This window comes from Phodopus roborovskii, unplaced genomic scaffold (assembly GCF_943737965.1).
Source record: "Phodopus roborovskii unplaced genomic scaffold, PHOROB, whole genome shotgun sequence".
NCBI lineage: Eukaryota > Metazoa > Chordata > Mammalia > Rodentia > Cricetidae > Phodopus > Phodopus roborovskii.
The window spans coordinates 264,524-273,056 of record NW_026126868.1 but is presented as its reverse complement, the minus strand read 5'-3'; positions in this window follow the sequence as shown (position 1 = coordinate 273,056).

The window sequence follows — 8,533 nt, the reverse complement described above, 5'->3', positions numbered from 1 at the left end:
AATCTGTGCTGACAGCATACTTTATCATGTCTGCCATGTCTGCCCAGGAATTGATGATACAAAAATGTTCAACTACTTACATATTTAAACATGTAATTTTTGAATTGTTTCTTGATAGAAAATGTTAACCATGAAGTTTGGGGACACCTTGTGTGACTCAAGTGAGACAGACGATCTAACTATCTGATTGTTTCATTATTCAAGTCTGTCTTCTTCTACTCAAGACAGTATGAATATCTGATCATTAACTTATGGAATTATTAAAAATCAAATTCTGTGATGACAGCATACTTTATCATGTCTGCCATGTCTATCCAGGGATTTATGATACAAAAAGTTCCACTACTTACATATGTAAAGATGTAATTATTAAATTGTTTCATTATATAATCTATGAACCCTGAAGTTTGGTGCCATCTTGTGTGAATCAAGTGTGACAGACGATCTAACTATCTGGTTATTTCATTCTTCAAATCTGTCTTTTTCTAGTCCAGGAAGAGTGGAGTCTGGACCCACCTTGGTGGTGTTAATTGTCTCTTGGGATTTCATTATTTATTTATTTAAATCAATGTTGATATCATTTTGTTAACTCTCTAGGGGTGAATTATGAGAAATTATCTCATTATTCATTCACTTATTTTTTCAAGTCTATGATTAAAAACTCAATGACCTCTTCAGTTCTGAGCAATCTTGTAGAAGTCACGTATAAAACACCATCCCCTTGTTGAAATTTTATTCATTTAATTATGAAAATCTATCATTATGTATTCAGGGATCACTGTAGATTTGAGCCTCCTTATGGAAGTCAATCATGCCAGACCATCACATCATCTAATACACTTACTTATTGAACTGTAAAATAAGAAATGAAATAAAAATTCATCATTTATTTAACGTATTTGAAATAAAGATGATGTTATGGACCATACGTCCCTTTTGGAGTCAGATGTTGGGGGGCTTGATGATGTAACATCATCTCATTACTTGATTATGTAGCTATTTAAATAGATCATTACATCAGCCATAGATTTACTACTTTGGTGCCATCTTGTCACTGTTATTATAAACACCCACTGATTCTCATTGTCAATTTATTCCAGGAAGAGGTCAGTCTGACTCCTCCATGTGAAATTTAAGTATGCACCACCATGTCATTATTCAATAATTTTTCAATATATAATAATTGTTTAAATCGATGAAGATGTGGTCCTTCATGACTGAGGTCTTGTCATTCCTCCCCTGCGAGTTAATCGTGTAGCATTATTTACTTATCTAAGTATTACTCCCATGACAGTCACTGGAGTTTGGTTCCGTCTTAAGAAAGTTAAGTGTGCAGAAGTATCCAATGATTTACTGATTTGATTATATAAATAATGATGGCGCCAACAATTATAGGTTGGGCTGCTGTGTGATTGACACAGCAGGAGATTGGTCCCAGAAGCAGTGCCCAGAGAATGAGGGACACTGGGATATCCAGTGATTACTGATTACATAATAGATTTTTAATGTACGAGTGATTAAACGATTTAAAAAACTTTATTGTTTCCCATCAACAGTTTCTGAGAGGTTGCAACAATACTGACCCAAGAAGGACACACTCAACTCAAGTTTAAAAAATCGAGTAACTTAATAATCTCATGATCAGAGAATCTTATCTAATGTACTCTGTTCGGCTGAAAACATGACACACCACCAACACTAACTAACTCTAAATATCCATATCATAAAGTGGGGTACAGACCTTAAGAGAGAATTATCAATTGAGGAATCAAAAATGACTGAAAGAAACGTAAGACAGTGCTCAAAATCCTTAGTCATCAGCCAAATGTAAATCAAAACAACTCTGAAAAACCATGTGAACAAGCTGTTCTAAAGGTAGGGGAATGAAGAGAAGTTCATTTTCATTTCAGTAAATAGAAAAGGATTATGGTAGAGGCGATTAATGGTACTGTTTCCATCCTGGAAATGAGAAAATTGAAGCATAGAACATAGGTTTAAATACTCATCAATGTACTTGAATGGCAGAATGATGCTTTCATTTTCATGCTCCTATCACTGTAGGCATGTTGTGAGCTTGAGAGACTGGTAAATATGTATAACTCAAAAGAAGAGCCCTGCTTTGTTTTTGTGAGGAAATCAGTGAGGCTGTAAGGTTAGTCCATTGGTGGGTATGTAACTTTAGCTCGTGGGAGGGGCACTAGAATGGGACAGAATGTTGGATCATAAATGTTGCCTGGCAACCCTGCTTGCCTCCTGGTATCATGGGCCAAGGACCAGAGAGCAGCTTCAATAAACTGTGGGACATTACAATCTCCCAAGGTAACTATCTCCTAAAACTGTTGATTACAGCATTTGATTCCCCCTAAGCAAGTCATAGAATAATGTCTGGAAATTGGCCTACAGCTATTACTGGTTACCCAATTCAAGATTACCTAATATCAGAGAACATAGCTGGTGGAGAAACAGTTCAAAGTCTCGTGTTTATGAAAGCTCTCTCTCCTAAGAAGTAAAACTATGGATTATAAGATAATAAGACTCACAATTATTCATCAAAAGTTGAGTTTTCCGTTGTTAAATTCTTTCAGGAAGGTGATAATCCATTTGTTAGAGTAGACTTAGTGATTATTGGAATGCAGTTCATCTCCCCTGAGGCAGCTGTCCCACATCAAATATGGGGTATCTTCTAAAACCCTGCATACACAATGACATTTCAGCATTTACACGTTTTACTTCTCAAGTCTGCGATTTAATAAGGGATGAACCGGGGAGTTTCACACAGTCTTGTGGGAGGCAGGTGAGACACAACTTGTGCTCGAGTATGGCAGACCATATCCTTTTCTGATCATGTTATTATTTAGTTATTAAAATAGGACATTAGATAATCCATGATCAGTGGATTATTGTTCCACGATGTGGGAGTCACATATTTTAGACCATCTAAATATTAATTATATAATTAAGTTAATTAAGTAATTAAATTAATGATGACAAGCATTGTTCACGAGTCTGGTTTGGAGCCACCTTATGAAAGTGGATGATGTTACATCAATTCTTTATTTCATTATTTCTAATTAGTTGTATAATTATGTAAACCAATAACCCTCTACTCCATGAAGAGTTCTGTGAAGCTCCCTCTTGGGAGTTAATATGCAATGTCATCACATTTTATGATTAATTTTTTCAATTGATGATGATGACATCCTTCATGATTGGAATCTGGACATGCTTCCCTGCCAGTTAAATGCTACCTCACCTCTCTATTGTGATGGTTAGCTATTACTGACTTATTTAATTGTTTAAATTAATTGAACGGCAGACAGTGGCATCATCGATTACGATTAGGATGAAAATGCCTGTCAGGGACCAGGTTGGGAAGGTTGTAGAAATGGAAACGGCAGTTTCTGAATGATCAATGAATCACCCAGATACACGTGTTGCTGGATGATTGAGTCCAGAAGATTCCATGGTGCCCTCCGAGAAATACAAGGACTTCACCCGAAGCAGGCATGGTTTTCTGGGTGTTTGCTCCCTGTTCTTCCTCCACATCTTCACCTTGGTGGTGATCATTTAATTAATGTATTTAAAATAAAGGTAATGTTATGGACCATAAGTGCCTTTTGTAGTCAGATTTGGGGAGTTGATGTTGCAACATCATCTCATTACTTCATCATTTAGCTATGTAAATAAATCGTTTCATCAGCGATAGGTTTAGGACTTTGGTGCCACCTCGTAAGTGTTAATATAAAATTCCAACTAATTGATTATCTTTTAAAAATTTTAAATACATCATTATTCCAGGAAGAGATCGGTCTGACTACACCATGTGGGATTTAAGTAAGCACCACCATGTCATTATTCAATAATCTTTCATTATATGTTAATTATTTAAATCGATGAAGATGTTGTTCTTCATGACTGGAGTCTAGCTCTTCCTCCCTGGGAGTTAATCGCGTGGCATTATTTATTATATAAGTACTACTTCCTTGAAAATTACTGGAGTTTCATTCCATCATATGAAAGTTAAGTATGCAGGTCTATCCAATTATTAACTTATTTGATTGCATAAGTAATGATGGTGTCAACCGTCATTTGAGTGCTGTGCGATTGACACAGCAGGAGACCGGTACCAGAAGCAGTGCCCAGAGAATGAAGGACACTACAATATCCAGTGATAACTGATTATGTAATCGTAGATTTTTTTTTATTTTTTTTATTTAATTTTATATAACAAAGTCCAATTAAATGAAAACAAACATTTATACACAATATTTGGGAATTTGGGCGCCCGTTCTTTCCAAACTACTTCCTGCTGGTAAGGGCGCTGTAAAGGGGGATTCAAAGAAGATTCAGATATCCTAGCTGTAGTCTGTAGGGCTGTTTTGTCCAGCTGTTTGGAATGTAGGATCAGCTTGTACTCTGTTTCAGGTGGTCTGGTGTGATCAAACCACATTAGTCTGTAAAGAATCCACATCTTTTCATTTTCTGTGGAAACAAATATAGAAATACTTTTCCCCAGTAACTTGTTCTTCAACTTAACTTTTGGAGTCAAAGCGGTTTTTTTTTTTTAATTTATTATTTTACATGTCGATCCCAGTTCCCACTCCCTCCCTCCCTCCCTCCCCTCCAGCCCTCCCTCCCTTCTTCCCTTCCTTTTGCCCTCTCGCCCTCTCCCATGCTCTCTAAAAACCCTCCCCTCCCAACCCTCCTCCACAATACCATATGTAGGGGAATGCCATCCAGTTGGGGTCATGTAGATCTGACAGGTCCTGTGAAGTAGGGATCATGAAGGCTGTGCTGGCTGGCCTTGATTTGCTGATTCAGCAGAAGGATCGACCCAGGTGAGTCAGAAAGTGTGACATGGAGGGGAAGAGTGTGGATGGAGAGAAGTGACTACAGAGTTCAGAATGTGGGTCGAGTTGAATCAGAGCTCTCTTAGAGAAGTGAATAAATGAAAAGAGACAGTGGTGCATGGAGCACACTGCTAAGAGATGTAGTCAACAAACAATGAGGCTACCTCGGCCTTTGTAGCCATGCCCTAGAAAGGGAAATTTTGAGTCTTGGTTTCCAGGATGCATTCAAGGGGAAGTGGATGTGTGAGGTGAAAGCCGATTATACATTGGCAGTCCTGGCATTTGAATCTCCTTCTTGTTTGACCAACAGGAATTGCAAATTAGAGGTGCTTGATTTTTGGGATGCCCATCATAACTTCTGGAACGTGTGGACTGGAACAGAGGATGGTGTCTGCTCTCCAGATGTTGTCAGAGACCCAACCAGTTGTGTACCATCCCAAAAGACAGGGAAAAGAGGTTGTGACTGTGATGATGAACCTTTCCCTCAATTCCAGACATCTCTGTGAATACCTGGAATGTTTCCACTGCTGGGCCCAGCAGAGAAAAGATGTGCTGCAGGTGATCTGTGAAAAGCTGGAGTTTGTGGCCCGCCCTATCTATAACCCCCCTAGAGCTGCTGGAGGCATTTGTGCCATGCAGTATACGGGAACTGGAAGTGAATGCTCGCTGGGACCTGAGGACCCTTTCAAAGTTTGCCCCTGGCCTGGGCCAGATGAAAAACCTTCAGAAAATCCTTCTTCATGAAGTCTTCACACCCCTTGCGTTGGTTGTGGAACCAAGAGATGAAACGACGGTGTTTTCGACAGATCATTTCTCAGTTCTCCCAACTCAACAAGCTCCAGCATCTCTGTTTGAATCGTGTCTTCCTCCTGAATTCAAGACTGGACCAAGTGCTCAGGTAAGGAAGGCTAGAGAGCTTGTTTCACAGGCCAGAGAACAGCCTTTCCGTGTTACATGAAACATCAGTGTACACCTGGGGCTTGCCAGCCACTGGTGACGACACACGGATATGACCTCTGAATGATTGCTCTAGTAGTCTTTCTGCTATTCTTGCAACCCATCACCGAGAAACGGTCTTTGAAACCTGACCTACAGAGGGGAGGGTGTTTTAAGCCACATGTTGCCCCATGTCAGCACTGTCCTCAGAACTGTATGCACAGTTTACATCCCTCTTTGATTTTCCAAGGGACAGGGGCTCTCTGAGCACAGGTAGTGTCTAAGTCAATGGAAAATACTGAGAGTGAAGTGATTAGGGTGGGTCACAGGGAAGACCTCTCAGTAGTACAGAGGCTGTGCTAGGAGGTGGGACTCCACGAAGACCAATGTTAGCAGACACAGGTAAGGCTCCAAGTTGCCACCAGGTCTTCTTTCTTGGCTTCCTGCTGGCCCCATTTGTCATCTGATGAGGCTTTGAGTTTGACAGCGCAGAGGAACCAGGGTTGGGGACCTAAGCGGTCACATGATTTTGCCTGTGCTGTTACTTCTCCATCTGAGAGCATTCTGGAATTGGCCTCCACCAAGATCTCAGAATGACATTAGGACACACTAACCGCTGCTCACTTGAAGTTGGTGCCCTTACTCTACCACTTTTAAACTTACTGAGATAATCTGCCTTGTCTTTCTGTAGGAACTTGCAAAGTCCCTTAGAGACCCTAGCAATCACTCGATGCTCACTATCAGAATCAGACATGAGTTACTTGTCCCAGTGTCCAAGCGTCCATCGGCTCACACATCTGGACCTGAGTGGTGTCACCTTCATAAATTTAAGTCATCCACTTCTGGGAAGACTGCTAGAGAGATTGACAGCTACCCTGCAGACATTAAAATTGAAGGGTTGTATGCTCATGGACTTCCAAATGGATGTCATCCTCCCTGCCCTGAGACAGTGTTCCCAGCTGGTGGAGGTGAATTTGATGAAGAACTTCCTGTCTTTTACCAGCCCTAAGAAGCTGCTTCAGCACACTGCCAACCTGACACAGATCACCTTGGAGATGTATCCTGCCCCTGATGAAGTGTATGATGACATTGGTGATGTCCTGCCAGACAGATTTGTCCAATGTTGTTCTGAGCTCATGGACACTCTTAGAGCAATAAGACAGCCAAAGGAGGTCTACTTTGTGAGGAAGAAGTGTCTAGATTGCAGGCGATTCTGTGTCTATGACCAGGAGGCCTCCCTATGTTCATGTTGGGAATAAAGGATGAGAGATTTCTGCTGGCCTGAGAAAGGAAAGCAAGGACTCCAGTGACGCTTTAGAGAGACACAGAGCTTGTCTATTCAAGGTGTTTTGGATATACTTGGAGACAATGCCATCCCAAGGAATCAGAGGAGAGAGAGAGAGAGAAGCTTTGACATGGACAATCAGGGCCTACTCATCTGCTCAGGGCCAAAGGTGAAGACCCAACCTCAGATAGGAAAAGAGATTTGAGAACACTGTGCACTGACCCCACCACAGTCAGTGTGTGAGTGTTCAGAGACACAGGGGCGGGGATAAAGAGAGAGCATAGTACAAAGAGCACCATGGACTGGATGAAATATGTTCCATGTCTCTGCCTCCACCTTTTCTTTGTCTGACTTACATAAAGGTTTGTAATATGTGCACATATATTTCCTTTTTGAAGAGTAACATTGACTGTAGAATGAACTGTTGTTGAGAGTACGGTCCTCTCCCTTTTCAACTGAGATCTGTCTTTCTGTGGTTATGAGAGGCATTTAAGCTGGATATTACTTGCCCCACCCACCATCCTTAAAATTACAGTTTCCAATAAGCTCAATAAAAAATGCTTTTGCATGAGAGAGTGTGTTGCAGACTTTTAATTTACTAAGGTTTTCCCTTGACTATCCCAGACTTGTGCACTGTGCTCACTGTGTTTGCATACTCTTGTGTCTCTTTGTCTCTACACCTTCTGTGTCTTAGAACTTTCAGACAGATACTAACCTAACACGCCACACTCTTGGGATTTTTATACCTCAGCTTCATTTAATCTCATCATAAAGTCTGAGAAAAACTCTTGGAATGATGGATGGCTCAGCGAATGAGGGTGCTTCATAACTTCTCTGGGGACAAGTGTTTGATCTTAGCGGGCAGAAACGCTTGGACCTCTTTCCAGATATCTGACATTCATTTCTGGTTTCTGGAAGCGCTTGCTGTTACCTCCATCTACATACACACATACCACACACATGCCCTTCAAAACACATTTTCTTAAAGATAAGTAAAGTATGGAAAAACACAAATGAATTTACAGTATTAAACAGGAAGCCAGTCTAGAGGTGGATATTCCCATAGGGTTTAACCCATCAAAGTATGAAAAAGATAATAGCAAGTATACTGATGACGCCCATGTGGGAATCTCCATAGATTCCCACATAGACAGTTCCGGTAAACGGTCCTTATGTGTTTCTGCAGCCTGGCATTGTCCTCCCTGCCTGCATCTGGATTCCAGTCGGCTCAGTGTTTACTTGTGGGTGTTTGCTTATGCTTCCATCAGGTACAAGATGAGGGCTCCATGGTGTTGGATAAATTAGTTGTTGATCTCATTATCAGGGAAGGGCATTTATGGTAGCCTTTACACTGTTGTGCAGATTTTTAACTGGGGTCATTCTCGAAGGTATTTGGACATTTCTTTAGGTTCAGTTTTCTCTTCAATGCTATAATGGCTTCCCCTATTATGGTCTCTCTCTT